We start from the raw sequence: 17,341 nt of genomic DNA on the forward strand, positions 1-17,341 counted from the left end.
TATTCTTCTTCGATGAGGTTTAACGGCGGTTGGCATCCAATAAATGTTGCATTACCGCCACCTACTAGACTGGAGTATAACTCCCGTATACTTGGCTTGTAAATACAACATTTAAAAAAATCACCAAATACCCTACCATCTAACCCTACACTCACCACCCTATTCCACTATTTAAATATATATAGGCCTAGCTCAGGCCAACAGCCTGAAATGACAAGTCAGCACCACACAACACACCCTGTAACTCTTCTGACGTTAAGTCTCATACACCCAAATACCTCTCTGTAGCGTCCACCACAACCTTAATTTTCTGTAGTACAGTTGAAAACCATTGCTATAAATGCAAAAAATCCAATCTTACTGAAGCATACAGTACCAGTCGAAAGTTTGGACACACCTACTCATTCAAGGGTTTTTATTTTTACTATTCTCTACATCATAGAATAATAGTGAAGAAATCATAACTATGAAATAACACACATGGAATCATGTAGTAACCTAAAGAGTGTTAAACAAATCAAAATCTATTTTATATTTGACATTCTTCAAAGTAGCCACCCTTTGCCTTGATGACAACTTTGCACACCCTTGGCATTCTCTCAACCAGCTTCACCTGGAATGCTTTTTCAACAGTCTTGAAGGAGTTACCACATATGCTGAGCACATGTTGGCTGCTTTTCCTTCAATCTGCGGTACAACTCATCCCAAACCATCTCAATTGGGTTGAAGTTGGGTGATTGTGGAGGCCAGGTCACTCTTGTTCTTTGTGGTCAAATAGCCCTTACACGGCCTGGAGGTATGTTGGGTCACTGTTGAAAAACAAATAATAGTCCCACTAAGCGCAAACCAGATGGGATGGAGTATCACTGCAGAATGCTGTGGTAGCCATGCTGGTTAAGTGTGCCTTGAATTCTAAATAAATCACTGACAATGTCACCAGCAAAGCACCCCCACACCATCACACCTCCTCCATGATTCACGGTGGGAACCACACATGCAGAGATCATCCGTTCACCTAGTGTGTGTCTAACAAAAACACGGCTGTTGGAACCAAAAATCTCAAATTTAGACTCATCAGACGAAAGGACAGATTTCCACCAGTCTAATCTCCATTGCTCGTGTTTCTTGGCCCAAGCAAGTCTCTTCTTCTTATTGGTATCCTTTAGAAGTGGTTTCTTTGCATCAATTCGACCATGAAGGCCTGTTTCATGCAGTCTCCTCTGAACAGTTGATGTTGAGATGTGTCTGTTACTTGAACTTTGTGAAGCATTTATTTGGGCTGCAATTTTTGAGGCTGGTAACTCTAATGAACTTATCCTCTGCAGCAGAGGTAACTCTGGGTCTTACTTTCCTGTGGCGGTACTCATGAGTGCCAGTTTCATCATAGTGCTAGATGGTTTTTGCAACTGCACTTGAAGAAACTGGAATTTTACCGGATTGACTGACCGTGACTTAAAGTAATAATGAACTGTTGTTTCACTTTGCTTATTTGAGCTGTTCTTGCCATAATATGGACTTGGTCTTTTACCAAATAGGGCTATCTTCTGTATACCAGCCCTACCTTGTCACAACACAACTGATTGACTCAAACGCATTAAAGGAGGAAATAAATTCCACAAATTAGCTTTTAACAAGGCACACCTGTTAATTGAAATGCATTCCAAGTGACAACCTCATGAATCTGGTTGAGAGAATGCCAAGATTGTGAAAAGCTGTCATCAAGGCAATGGGTGGCTATTTTGAAGAATCTCAAATATATTTGGATTTGTTTAACACTTCTTTGGTTACTACATGATTCCATATGTGTTATTTCATAGTTTTGATCTCTAAACTATTATTCTACAATATAGAAAATCGTTTTAAAAAAACTAAAACCCCTGGAATGAGTAGGTGTATCCAAACTTTGACTGGTACTGTATATCACTTGTTGGCCTATCCCTCTGTACTGGTACAGATCTACTACAGTACTCACACCACTCCTCTCAGAGTCCCCCCCCTTTGAGCCATCTTCCTCTACTTTCTTCACTGCCTCAGAATATGATAATTTCTGCACTACTCTAGCCCTGAAAAACTCAACCTGCCTCTTCTGCACTGGACATTTCTGATCCACAGTCCCATGGGCAACCCGACAATTAACACATATCCTGTGGTGTAAAGTACTTCAGTAAAAATACTTGAAAGTACTACTTCAGAAGTTTTTCGGGGTATCTGTACTTTACTTTACTATTTTTAACAACTTTTACTTCACTACATTCCTGAAGAAAATAATGTACTTTTTACTCCATACATTTTCCTTGACACCCAAAAGTACTCATTACATTTTGAATGCTTAGCAGGACAGGAACACTGTCCAATTGCCACACGTATCAAGAGAACATCCCTGGTCACCCTACTGCCTCTGATCTGGCAGACTCACTAAACACGCATGCTTCGTCTGTAAATTATGTCAGTGTTGGAGTGTGTCACTGGCTATCAGTACATTAAAATAACAAGAAAATGGTGCCGTCTGGTTTGCTTAATATAAGGAATTTGACATTTTAATTGACCTTTTGATACTTATGTATATTTTAGCAATTACATTTACTTTTGATACTTAAGTATATATAAAACCAAATACTTTCAGACTTTTACTCAAGTAGTATTTTACTGGATGACTTTTACTTGAGTCATTTTCTATTAAGGTATCTTTACTTTTACTCAAGTTTGACAATTGGGTACTTTTTCCACCACTGCACATATCCCTACTTTCCGCAATGCTTCACATTCCTTTGTCTCATGCCCTTATGCACACTTCTCACACAAACACTGTGAATCTCCCCCTTCATTTTAAGAGACTAAACACTGGGGTGTATTCTTTACGTTTCTTAAACAGAAGCAAACTGAACGAAACGGGGAGGGACCTAGCGGAATTTGTCCAATTGTAACTCTCGTTTGGACCACAGGAGGTTGGTGGCACGTTGGTGGCACCTTAATTGGGGAGGACATGCTCGTGGTAATGGTTGGAGTGGAATTAATGGAATGGTATCAAATACTTTAAACATATGGTTTCCATGTGTGTGATGCCATTGTATTTACTACCTTCCAGACATTATTATGCGCCGTCCTTCCCTCAGCAGTCTCCACTGGTTTGGACACATGACTACACCCCCGACGAGCACAATCGGCAACGTCTGAACTTGTTTTCAGGTTTAGTTGATTAGAAGTGGTTTTGAATTTGCAAATAATCCTTACTTAATTGCTAAATGTTGTACTTGCGAGCCAAACTGAACATTGCCATTGTCATTCCAATACCAACCTTTACCCAATACATACGTGAAAGTCGCAGAAGGCTGTTGAAGGGAGGACGGCTCATAATAACAGCTGGAACGGAGCTAATGTAATGGCATCAAACACATGGAAACCATGTGGTATCAAACCATGTGTTTGATACCATTCCACCTATTCTGCTCCAATCAAGGTGCCACAAACCCCCTGTGTTGAAACAGTCATTTGAAACTAATGTGCCCTATATCCTTCCAATAGTGGACTCTTGATTAGCCTGTCACAGTTCTGACAGTTGGCCTACCTGCCCCCTTGTTCTTGCAAACCTGCCTCCTAGGGTCCCAATGGAGAAACCCCATGTTGGGGCCCCAGAGAAAATTGCATTGTGATAACGTTTTCATCAACAGCTGTTTCCCCAACCTTTCCAACTTATACCCATCCTGTTTGTAACATTTTTACACGTTTCTTATAATTATGGAGCCTATGGGAAGCTCTCTAGACATTGTAATTGTTTTACTTATCATGCTTTGAAAATGTCAATGATTCATAATTAATATCATATTTTATCCTAATATGTTTATATTGTAAAGCAGAAGCGTGCCACATGAGTAAAGCTTGCATAATCCACCAGCGGTCATATGAGATAGAGAGAGAGAGAGAGAAAGAGAGAGAGCAATCTGCAAATCAACAGATGGGCCAGGGTCAAGCACATCTTTACATAATATGTAATTAGTCGTATTCCATGATTTTCTGAAGCTCAATTGATTTTAACTTTGCTTTTGAGTTTGTGTTGAGACATAGGCTACAGATCCATTCTAACTGTGTCCCCAGGCTCAATTAGCGCACAGCAGGCAGGTGGACATGTATAGTTCCATCATACAGGAGTCCAGTCAGGCTTTGTCTCAGAGGACTCTGGTTGGGCACTCCAGCCTACAGGAAACCATTTTATGTTTTCTGTGGGCTCTTGGTTTCCTCATGACAAGGATGTGTGCGCCATTAACCCACCATGCAGTGCTGTTTATCTGTGTGAACACTCGGCGTTAGGAAAAACACACATCCTGAAATCCCCAGTTATCATCACCAGCCTACTGTTCACCAGGAAACTCTTCTCTTGCTGCCTTACAGTCCCTATGAACCACCCAGGCACACAGTTATCACAGCAGTCACAACATATATTGTGAGCCAGAAATACCCAATGTCAATAAACGTGTGTCCAGTGTCTGGTCATGTTCAACCTCCCTGTCCTGAAACTCAGTGGCTCACTGGGGAGGGGAAAACTCCAAGAGGAAAGATAGATTCGCAAAAAATGGATGATGTGCAGTATGCATATTGCAATTTTTCAACAGGAGTACATTTAAATGACTAAGCCTATACAACACCAGGCCTACTATGTTGAATTATTGGTTCTGTACAGTGGTGAAAAATGATTTAAAGATGCCTTCATCAAACATTGCATCTACATGATGTCACTGATGCACTAGGTCTGTCTACCTGCACTAAATGCCTAATCTAGCATGCAATGAGTTTTTCTGTTTTCCATCAAGTAGTCATTACCGATTGGTCCTTATTTCTTACAATCTGAACCACAAATTCCTGACCATATCTCCCCATCCACTTCTTCAGATCTTAAACTAGGCTACTGTGATGGATAGCGATCATGTATGACAAAGAGTTGATTAAAACGTGCACTTTGACGTCATCACCTGTTAGTTCAATCCCATTTAACTGTATCAACCATATACTTTAGGCCTCGGGCAAGATAATAAATTAATTGGACAATTTAGTTTTTGTTTATTGTGAAAAGTATCATTGTAATCAAATGTTTACTATTCTATAATTATATTTCTCTCTCTCTCTCGTTCTTCTTTCCTGTTCATTTTTCAGTTCGCTACTTGCCTCTCCTCCTCTCAATCCACAATCTGCGACTACAGACCCTCCCCCGATGGATGCGGCAGAAACCAGTGCACTGAAGTTGTGAAGTTATACTACTGCTCTTTCTTCACTGACTTCATCTGGAACTCATTTTCCACCGCTGGAAATTTGTTATAATATCTTGAGGTAGTTTACTTGGAAATTTTTCGTCGCATAAATAGACTATCCCCGCAAATACAGTGGATTAACAACAAATGCTTTTCACCCAGGTGAGTGCAGAACACGTATGCGTTTAGAAAACAAATGATAAAGTCTCTATTGTAAAATGATTATGCCTGATTATTCGCAGATTATTCAAACTGTAACGGCCATATTTAGATCTGTATGTTTTTTAAATTCTCTCCCATACTGTTGTCTTGCTCTTTTCTCTGAAGTACAGCACTACAGTAGTACATCCTGACATGCCTGCATATTGCCATATATATCAGTAGATAGAAAATAACACGTGAATACTCAACATTTGTATTTGAAATGCTGTTTTTGTGAGTATTTATTGTTATGAGTGTTTGCTGGGGCATAGCCATATCCTAAATCTTCATAACTAAGCTGGGTCAATTCATATTTTGCTAGAAGGATTAGCCTACAGTCTTGATATGCAAAACATGATCTGACTATCGTAAAGTGCCATCTTAATGTGTATTGTTTGTTCAGGCTTGCAGTTGTTTGGTTTAGGGTTCAAGTTGTTTCAAAGATGATTCCACTTGCCTGCCCCCCCCCCCCCCCCCATCTGAAGTCAGGAGGACTGCGAGATGTCATCCACGCAAAAGTGCCTCATCATATGCCTCAACCTGCATATTGTTACAAATATATAACGTTTTTCATCTTTATTACTGATGTTTATTTTCATCACATCGAGTATAGTAACTGTAATTATATTAGCAATAAAGAATATAGGTGCATTAATGTTACTGTATCTTAACTAGGCCTAGTTGTTTGTTTTTTCAAGACTTACTCTTAAATATCTAGGTACAGTATAGTGACTGTAATGACAAAACAGTAGAACTCAACTCATAATAGAGATGTGGGCTGTAACACACTCATTTCTGGGCCTCCAGATTGGTTTATTGACTAGTCATTACTAGGACAGCTCTTGTCTAAAGCTGCTGTGCTACTATCTGTGACACACAAACCTTTGATGTGCAGGCAGTATGTCCTCCATTAGAGAATGTAGAGCAGAGGAAGTCAGTGGGAGTAGGTCGGTTGGGAGTAGGTCTGGTGTTGTTTCCTTACGCCAAACGGCCAGCCTCCGCCTCTGTTGTCTTTTCATTTTATTAAGCACCTCTTGGGTATTCCAAGATCTTAATTGACCTGGAGGCCTATGTTGTGGCAAGGCAAGATTCATGACTAATGGCAACGAAGCGTGGGGATGAGGTGGCTGTCACTTCTAGCAGTGTGCGACACATTGTGACACGGTCTGAGTGAGTGAGCCAACTTTCAACACTTCAAGTTGAAAACATACCAAATGGGACAATCATAGTGAGTCCTCTGGTGGATCTGATACACCCAGTGCTTTTCATATCTATGTGGAGCACATTTCCTCTTTGGATGACACATATACTCTTTCTATGGCTATTTCTTATTGTTTTAAAGGTAAGGTATATGTCTGTTTTCACCCAGCTTTACCTTAGGACTGCAAACGGGTCTAAAATCCTCTAGTGTAGTACCCAAAGAGAACTTGTGAATGGAGGCTCTTGGGAGAACCTGGCGCTGTTGCACATTGAAACACTTTAGCACTCAACACCTGGAAATGAAAGATAGGATATGTGATTTACACAGTAAGCCACTGCCACCTGGATCTGACAGCACCTAAACTCCCATCTACTGTGCTTTCCAAGACAGCTCACCAAAATCCTCAGGAAAACACATTGATATCCGTCTGTAGTCAGCTGACCTCTTTACAAAAGTAGATCACCACTGGGCACAGACGTCAATTCAACATCTATTCCAAGTTAGTTCAATGTAATTTAATTGAAATAATGTGGAAACATCATTAATTCAACCAGCGTGTGCCCAGTGGGTAAATCGAGATTCCGTGTGGATTTTTCTGTCTAATGTTGTAACGGTAGTCTTCGTCCTCCTCGTCTGAGGAGTAAGAAATGTCGGACCAAGATGCAGCGTGGTGAGTATCCATTTTAATAGGAATACGTGAAACAAACAAAAATAACAAATAAACGAACGAAGACGCAACAGTCCCGAAATAGTGAACACTAAACACAGGAACACACGAACAGGAACAATCACCCACAACCCACAATACAAAACAAGGCTATCTAAATATGGCTCCCAATCAGAGACAACGACAAACACCTGCCTCTGATTGAGAACCATATCAGGCCAAACACATAGAAATAGACAAACTACACCAGAGTCTGAGGTCCGTGGGGCGACGCACAATTGGCATAGCGTCATCCGGGTTAGGGAGGGTTTGGCCGGTAGGGATATCCTTGTCTCGTCGCGCTCCAGCGACTCCTGTGGCGGGCCGGGCACAGTGCGCGCTAACCAAGGGGGCCAGGTACACGGTGTTTCCTCCGACACATTGGTGCGGCTGGCTTCCGGGTTGGAGGCGCGCTGTGTTAAGAAGCAGTGCGGCTTGGTTGGGTTGTGCTTCGGAGGACGCATGGCTTTCGACCTTCGTCTCTCCCGAGCCCGTACGGGAGTTGTAGCGATGAGACAAGATAGTAATTACTAGCGGTAATTAAAGGTTCATACCAGGTCACACACAATTTGTGTGTTGTTATTGAGTTTAGATCGTAGTTGTGGATCCTTGCTTGTTTTTTATCCAAACATGTCACTTTATGGACTCGAAACATTGTCTATATAGAAGGTGGATTAATGGTTATACTGTACAGAGGATCTGAGAGGTTCTTACGAGGTTTTTTGACATCGTAGTCTGGCAAATGTAATGTCAAATCTACAAAGCAATCTCCCAATTGATAAACCTCCTAGGGATTTTTTTCCCAGCCAAAGCTATTGTCAATATTAAAATTAATACTTGAATGATTTGATGATTGGTCAATCTCGTCTTTTCAGTCTTTTGTGCAGATAAATCATCGTAATGGAAAACAGCAAAGAGCAATGGCACGTTCAAAAGAAGGTGACAGAGATGTAATATTCCTACCACATGCTTGTATAAGTCTCTCAACCCCATATGCTCTGCAGCCGTGCAGATAATTTGGAGCAGATACGACTGCAGCCATGCAAGACGTGGTTTTGACCGGTTTTGCTGTGGAACATGGACAGTTACTATAGGCTCTGGCTCAAATAAACCTTCATAAAGAACAGTTGCTTTGGATAGAGGATCGAGGGGGAGGGGACTGAAGGGGTTAATGGAGTGACCACAAAGTACTTGTACTGTGGTGAGTGTCTTTGGAGCTGCTTGTGTTGATGGTTGTTTGGGTGGTTGGGTGATGTTGGGTAGAAAGGGTGGTATTGTATTGTGGAGGCGGGGTGGAGACATGTGTAATTAAGATTTGGGGGCCTGTTCTGGTGCCTCTCGTTTCATGCAGTGTTTATAGAGGAAGGCTGTAACAAACAGAAACCTGAGCTGTAGAGGGAGGAAATGTATCCCCTTTAATGTCTCATTGCTTTCTCAGGCCGTCTTGAGAAAATGGTTGTGTTTTTTCCACTCTTCGTTGCTTTCAGCAGCTGGTGTGAGGTCATTTATGTAAATGAAGCAAGAGCCATTTATATTCTCAACTGTTGGATAAGATGTCATATTTACAATATAATGTGAATTCTGAATGTTAAAATAAATAACTGTTATGTCATGCTTGGCACCCCATTGACATGTATTGGTAGAGGCCCACTTGATGTTTTTCCCAGTTCCCGACCTACAGCCATCCCAGTCGTCCACCAGCTGTGTGGAGCAGTGATTCCATGGCTCTCCATCATGCGTTTTATGAGATCCCCTCCCCTCACAAACATTTCCATTATTCAGGTTAGGTAATAAAAGGGAGAGTTAGTCACAGAGAAATGCAGAATGAGAGAGTATCCCTCGTCAACATCATCGTTATTCAAAACAATAGTCTATGTTAGCATCCCAATGGATTTGCTCTTGGAAACTCTGAGTACAGCAATGCCAGGATGAGTATGATGGTGTTGGTAGAGGATAGTTTTTATTTTACCCGCCAGAATCCCTCCTCAGTTGTGTTTACTTGTCAGAGGAAGGGAAGGTTGGGATGCAGACCTGGGATTACAGGCAAGATGTTTCCTATCCGCTTCCTATTGTTTGTCCTAGTTCTGTCTCCCTGCGCTCCACAGCGGTGAGCGAGGGGAAGAGCTAGGAGAATATGGACTTGTGGGGGTTTGGGAGACTGGGATGTTTTAACTTAGTTTTCTTTTTGCACCATGGCAGAGAAACAGAGCACTAAACTATCAAAATAAAGAAAGTCGCACACTCCATGTATAATCTCCCAGCAATTTAATGGGTATTTACCATCGTTTCGGCATCACTGTGCCTTCCTCAGGGTCCTTCCTCACCTTGAGGAACACCTTGAGGCACAGTGTCACGAACGTCTTGAGACGAATGAGTGGACCAAGGCGCAGCGTGTGAAAAATACATCTTCTTTTATTGGAAGACAAAAGCGAACGAAAACAAAAGTGAAGCTATAATAGACTAAGTGCACACATGCAACATAGAACATAGACAACTACCCACAAAAGCCTACTGCCTATGGCTGCCTTAAATATGGCTCCCAATCAGAGACAATGAATGACAGCTGTCTCTGATTGAGAACCATTCAGGCAACCATAGACATACCTAGACACCTACACTCAAACACAAACCCATCTACTCTACCTAAACCCCCTATACCATACAACCACCCAAGACAAGACAAAAACACACAAACTTCCCCCCTGTCACACCCTGACCTAACGAAACTATTACAGAAAACAAAGATAACAAAGGCCAGGGCGTGACACACAGTGATGCCGAAATGTTGGTAAATACCCATTAAATTGCTGGGAGATTATACATGGACTGTGCGACTTTCTTTATTTTGATAGTTTATAGTTTATTCGCCGTTAGTCAGCACCTCCACACAAACTATTATTCTGGGTGTGCGCCAGCTCATGTCTTTTTATCAGATCAACAGAGCAGAACAAACAAACAATTTGGGTCAAGAGACAGCTTGGCCCCTGTGTTTTATAAGAGGTGAGCGAGCACATGAGTTAGTAGAGTCAATATTGAGCCATCTTGTTTAAATGGTCGAATGACCTATATGATCAAGATGACCCCATTTAAAGGATGCTTTTGAAGTAGTGCTGAAGGAAAGGAAGAAGCAGTAACACTTTTACAGTGTGTTAACTACAAGGAAATTACTTGATACCTACTCACAGCTATAGCCATTTATAGTTATAAGTTGTTAGGCTACCATTAGAGCACGCCGAATTTCCACTTCAACTTATTTTTTTTTTACATCAGTTCAGATCTACTGATTAGTTCCCACTTTGCACACAGAAAAAAAGTGTTACATTCATTTGCCGTTCCTTGATTAGCGAAGATCATACCCAAAGAGGAAGGGATGCTCCTGGCCCCTCTCCTTCCTCGCCTGCCCCCCGCGTTATTTGCCCAGGACGTCCTGTGTGGTGGCGGTGGTGTGCATCTGGCCCTTGTCTCCAGTTGCCCCCTGCCTTCCTGTTCTGTCGAGCAGACCTGCAGGTGTGACACAAAACATTTGTTTTACCATATCTTTACATTTGGCATGCATAACGCCCACATGGCTGCCACCTATAGGTCTCAAAATAGGTCACAGCACCACTGTTGTGAAATGCATAGTCGCAAAGACAAAGCATAGGAACGTTTTTAAGGGTTCATCTTCAGGGTAGCACACGTGGCTCAAGTTCTAAAGTTATTTATTTTTTTCGTTTGGGCTTTAACTTCCAAATGCTCAGAACCAGGCCCATCTGGAAAGGGAGATCTTTTGGTTCTGTGAAGAAAAAGCTGCGATAAAAGGATCACATTAATAAGGAGCAGATTTCCTCCTCGCCCTCCAAAGGCAGCGCACTGAAGGCCAGAGGCAGGCCAGTGAATCAATTGGGTTTAACTGAGAGGAATTTACTGGCCCAGACTGAACTTCCTGGAAAAACAGAGAGGTAGTAGAGATAGAGAAAGAAAGAGACAAATACTTTATGATACCCAACCCCCTCTTAGTTCTACCCCTGGTTACTGTCCCATTGAGTTATTTTTGCAAGCATGTCACAGAACCTTTCTGATGTGCAGTTATTCAGCCATAATGCAGACAGAGGGACGAGTCTGTAGATGCACATCTGCCTGCACGTGTTTAGCTCTGTGTCTCTTCATGCATTGTGCATAATGACCTAACCACATACCCTGCAGGCTTTTTACATTCAGGGGGTACATGAGGTAAATAAATGCCCAGATGGGACACCATTATTACTCCCCAAACAGGAAATGATGCCCAGAACTCATCCTGTAAATTTAAAGAAGATGAACAACAACAACAACAACAGAGAAAATATATACCAACAGCTACCCAAATGTGTTCCACCTTGAGCCTATCTCACCGACTGCAAATAAACTGGCCAGCCTGTTACATTAGAAGGGTTGTCTTAATCGAAAGCAGATGCTGCATGGTCGCAGTCTGTTATTGTAATTTGCTCTCAGTTTCAAAGAACTGTGAAGTAAAAAAAAAAAAGGCCCAGTGCCTTCAAAATTCTGTTTTCCTCTGTTTTGTATCATATTATACAACAGCTGATGAAACTAACACTGTAAAAGTATGAACAAATGTGATCAGTGTTATTTCCTGATAGTTACTGGTTGAAAATACAATATACACAAGACCTTATAATCAGCAGATTTGCATGGGAGGGAGTTTCGGCTTTCCATGGCGACATGGGGTAAATTGGTTAATAGACGAATAACAAAGAGCGTTCCAAACCTCTCTGCCAATAACAGCTAGTTTTCAGTTTTTCCCTCCCCACTCAGACCATTCCCAGACAGTCCTAGCAAATTTTTTGCTTGAGAGATATTTTTTTGCTAAAACGCAATTTTTGCCCATTTGAATGGAAATCCATTCCATTAAGGTAATTAATTGTTACCAAGAAATGTGATATTGATATAAAAACGGCTTCATTGGGCATTTAAAGCTAATGCCCATGGCATGAAATGTCTGGTGCTTGAACCATGTGTTATTGAAGAGAACACTGAATCAGATACTCAACCATGGGATACTGAAGTATCGGTGTATGAATGTACATGTTACACTAAATGTGGAAAATCTTTGTTTATTCCTTGGGGTGTCTTTAGTCTTTCTAAAAGTTCTGCATTGCACTGAAACCTATATATTAGGAATTATCATGCCTATATTGAAGAAATACTTAAACTAAGGTAAACTGTAACATCCAAATCTGTGTTACTGTAACCTATCAGGGCCGCTGTGGGTCCTGTTGAGGCCATGGTTCCGTTAGCCTTCGTGTTAGCCAAGAAAGAGGGGGTTTGATACCACACCCTGCCGCTGGAGAGGGGACTGCAGCTAACATCTGGGACTACAGTAGTACGCAATATGCATGGGATTCAGCCAAGGGAAAGGGGATAGTGGCTAGAGATGGAAAGTGTGAGTGCACACACTTGTTGTGGGGGAGGGCATGTGAGGCCTCAATGAAGTCACTGTAGGTCTCTGTATGTGCCAATCTGTGTTTATGTGGATGTGTGATGGAAGTTTTTTAGATGACCAGGCAATTTTTGCTGTCCACATCAGTTCAGCATTTCCTTTTGTTAGAGTACATTCTGCTTGGCTGTTTCCCTTAGTGAGAAAATACAGAACACAACATTATTGGAATACTGTACCAGTACTGCTCTACGGCCGATGATTCATTGGGTATTGATTGACAGACCGCAAAATTGAGGAAGTACGAGAGGCAGAGAGTGTTTTTGAATTTGCCACCACCAGTGTAGTAAATCCAGATGTGCACAGTTTCAGACTACGGTGTGGTCATAAAACAGGCACGGCTTTTCTAGACTTGGATTCATAAGGAGGAGGATTGATTTCGTAACAAAAGTGAAGTGCCTATAGAAAAACCAAACTTCATTTGAGGACCATAGAAGCAGGTCAAGATAACATTATTACTCTCTTTTGGTCTTGTTATCTTTTGACATAAAGGTTGAATTAGTGGCCAGTTGATGAACTTAGACACAAGTGCTTTTGTCAGTTGTTAGTCATTGGTCAAAGTGTTTAGCTGGGTTTTTTGTATTCTGATGGTCCACTAAAGATTTAAAAGGCTTGTGAGCTCTTGGCCTTGTTGTGTATGTTGGAAGAACCCAGAAGAAAACAAACAGGGATGAAAAGCTGAGTGTTATGTCTGGTAGTGTCATGAGAAAATCAGCCGAGGACGAGACACATCATCTAGAATACTTCACTAGAGGTTCCCACAATATACTCTGGACTGCTGAAAAGGACAGAGAAGTTGAGTGAAAGTGACAGCATGAAGGAAAAAAGCATGGAGAACAAAATCATGATTGAGGAAATTAGATTGACGTTGTTGTGGTGGAAATTATGGAAAAATAGATAAGATGTGGGACAGACTGGTAGAGGATATTTTCAAAGAATATTGAAAGATTGCAATCTGCAGTGGCAAGCTCAAATTGGCGGTGGTCATGGTAGCTATATTATTGTCGTCACTTGCTATCCATCCAGTGCGTTTGTGTAAGTACGTTAAGCTGTTCTTTGTCTGTGCTTGAGGCCCGGCCTTGTGTATGCGACGATCACTTGTGTTTAGAAAGTACCATACACATTCTTTATGATGAAGTCCACTTTTGTTCATAGAATTACGTACATTCATATGTGTAGTGTGACATCATGAGGAGGGAGATGTGTTGAGGTATGACTGGTGTCTTGAGTTTATAACCTCTCTTTCTCGTACACAAACAACCTTCACACCTTACAGACTCCTATCTCTTCACTGTCACGCGCCAAGGCCCTTTTCTAACTTTCATCCAATGACTTGGATGAGCATCATGATCATGGCATCATGTGTGAAGTGATTCAAGGGGTAGTATAACAATAGGATTGTGCGTTCCAGGGCACCACAGGGTGACTCACAGAGACCTTCAGACTATAGGGAACTTCCTGTTGTAATGTCACCACCCTATTGTAGTAGGAGAGGTGATTTCACTACAGGGTATGGCAGGAAGAGCAAAGGAAGGGGTAGTTCTGAACAAACAAGCTACTGATGATGATTCATACTGCAACACCAGAACAATCAACATTCCTGTGAATGTTTCACTGGTCATGATTATCAGGATGTCTAGAAGTCATAACACAAATTGTGTAAATGTGAAATTCTCAAATGATGTAGTCATTTATCGTTTTGATATTCAAGACCTGTATGTCAGGATGTTACAGTGTTTATTGAGGATAATTATGGTAAATATGAATCTACAGCTGAGGATTCGGTTATGAATGGGGTTATAGGATTAGTGGATTGTTCTTTTATACCAACTAAACTGTACTAAACAGCTTGTCTCCAGCATGGAGGTACATTCACTATGAAAGCTCACTGTACACGCATGTGGTCTCTAGAATAATACCACTTGATTCTATGGTAATTACATATCCAGAATCCTGAACTGTTGCTGGAGCCATCTCTGCGATGGTCTCACAATAATGCTAATGGTGTGGTCTTTCGACCGTGTTCTTGCTGTGTGCGTTTACAATCAAGCCTGTGTTTTCTGGTTATGGTTTGTGGAAAGCCTTTTTTTTTTAAACAAGAAGCGCATGTGTCTCCGCACACATTATGATCCCCAGGACATTACGGCACATATAATTACTGCTCTGTATGGTCATGTCCCTCCAAAACCTCAGCCAGGGCCTCCATTTTAGGTTTTCCACCATTTCATATAGTTAAGCTTGCATAAAAATACTACTAAGACACTAAACTATGCTTTTTAATCTGAGGCGAGTGTTTTGGGGTGTACTGTACATGTACATATGCATGTGTTTTTGTTCTGGCTAGAGTACTCCGGAGTGTTTGTGTTTGTGAGGACCCCCACACTTTCCCTGACCGACGAAACCACAGTCACTCTGCCTGTGGTTATGGTCTGGAGTGTGCCGGCCCTAGAGGTAGTTTACACTGTGTGGCTAGCTGGTTGCAGACGAGAACACACAAGCCCTCACTGTGGAGCGATGCCACAGGGATGGACTCAACTTGGAGAGAGAGGCCTCAACTTGGCCAAACGCCCAACACAACAAGAGAGAATGTGTTCCCAGAGTGTCAGTACAACACGTTTCAATTGGCCAGGCATTCATACCAACCTTATCATATGGATATATCAGGTCTGAATGACCATGCATGAACTAGCTTCAAGTATTACCTTAACAACACCATGAGGCACATATTCCATGGCTGACTGTTCGGCCATGTGTAGAGCTCATGTTGATGTTCTCATAAGGCCCAAAACAACAGCATTACCATGGTACCCTTATCAACCCTACCTCCGTTATCTATTTCAGTCTGTTCAGTGTCACCCTATTGACAGTGCCTATGACATAAGCTTTCTACACCAGAACCACATGACCAACATCACAGGGATAGAGTCTAACACATCCACCCCAACTCTGGTTTATCAGACTGCTAGAGCTGCTCTCTAGGGGTAGAGGAAAAGGTGTGACCATCACGTAGACCTCCTGACCCAATCATCTGGTATTTGGGGGCCCCTCGACCACCAGGTCTGGGGCCCGCCAACCTTTTTCTTTTGGGGGGTTGGGCCCCCCTGGAGGTTGGGGACCCCCACATAGCATATGTTAGCAAAATATGTACCCTGCATGCCCGTTCGGTAATCTGTCCCTGCTCACACACAGGCCCTGGACCACAAAATAATAGGGTGTCCCGCGTGTCCCTCGTTTCCCCCAGATAGCATATGATAGCAAAATGTGTAGAATTGCTGGAAATTAGCTTTAAAACTGCAAAATGTTCTCTCAGCCTCATGACAAAATGTGTAGAATAGCATTATAAAACGGCTTATTTCCCCTGGAGGGCGGTGGCCCAGGGCCCCAAATGCGGTAGTCCGGCTATGTGTGTAAGGCAGAAGAAGAGAAGAGGTGTGAGGCAATAGAGTTGACATACAGACATACTGTAGGTTATTTTTATTTTTCCATAGCAACTACCCTGATTTAACGAAGCGTTAGAGAAGTGTTTTATGACTCAAACCGTAGCATAGATTGGCAGACACCATTAAGTGTACAGCATGTCACTGTATTGAAGAGACTGTTGCTGAGAAGGGTTGTGTTGAATCGTGTTCAAAATGTTGACCGCATCAAACAGATTTCCTGAGCTTCAATAACATTTCTAAAGAAACAGACATCCAAAAGTGATATATCAAAAGTTAAAAACAGGTCAAGTTCAATAAATTATTTTTCGTCTTTTATCTTTTAACATAAAAGTTGAACTAGTGGCCAGTTGATAAACTTTGACCAGGGATGGGCAACTTTGATTGGGGTGGGGGCCACCAAAAATCTGACCTCAACGTTTTTTATTTTATTTCACCTTTATTTAACCAGGTAGGCTAGTTGAGAACAAGTTCTCATTTGCAACTGCGACCTGGCCAAGATAAAGCATAGCAGTGTGAACAGACAACAACACAGAGTTACACATGGAGTAAACAATAGACAAGTCAATAACATGGTAGAAAAAAGAGAATCTATATACAATGTGTGCAAAAGGCATGAGGTAGGCAATAAATCGAATAATTACAATTTAGCAGATTAACACTGGAGTGATAATTCATCAGATGATCATGTGCAAGAAGAGATACTGGTGTGCAAAAGTGCAGAAAAGTAAAATAAATAAAAGCAGTATGGGGGTGAGGTAGGTAAATTGGGTGGGTAGTTTACAGATGGACTATGTACAGCTGCAGCGATCGGTTAGCTGCTCGGATAGCAGATTTTTAAAGTTGTTGAGGGAGATAAAAGTCTCCAACTTCAGAGATTTTTGCAATTCGTTCCAGTCGCAGGCAGCAGAGAACTGGAAGGAAAGGCGTCCAAATGAGGTTTTGGCTTTAGGGATGATCAGTGAGATACACCTGCTGGAGCGCGTGCTACGGGTGGGTGTAGCCATCGTGACCAGTGAACTGAGATAATGCGGCACTTTGCCTAGCATAGCCTTGTAGATGACCTGGAGCCAGTGGGTC

At 41.9% G+C, this 17,341-nt stretch overlaps 1 protein-coding gene across 1 annotated transcript in view; it reads left to right on the forward strand.

Annotated features, from left to right (window-relative positions):
- Nucleotides 1-5,185: 5,185 nt before the first annotated feature.
- Nucleotides 5,186-17,341, forward strand: part of LOC129837180 (platelet endothelial aggregation receptor 1-like) — a 39,926-nt gene continuing 27,770 nt past the window's right edge. The window contains exon 1 of the mRNA XM_055903104.1: nucleotides 5,186-5,402. The gene's annotated coding sequence lies outside the window, so the exon portion shown is untranslated. The remainder of the gene's footprint in view (nucleotides 5,403-17,341) is intronic.

The sequence above is a fragment of the Salvelinus fontinalis genome, chromosome 38, assembly GCF_029448725.1.
Source record: "Salvelinus fontinalis isolate EN_2023a chromosome 38, ASM2944872v1, whole genome shotgun sequence".
Classification (NCBI taxonomy): Eukaryota; Metazoa; Chordata; class Actinopteri; order Salmoniformes; family Salmonidae; genus Salvelinus; species Salvelinus fontinalis.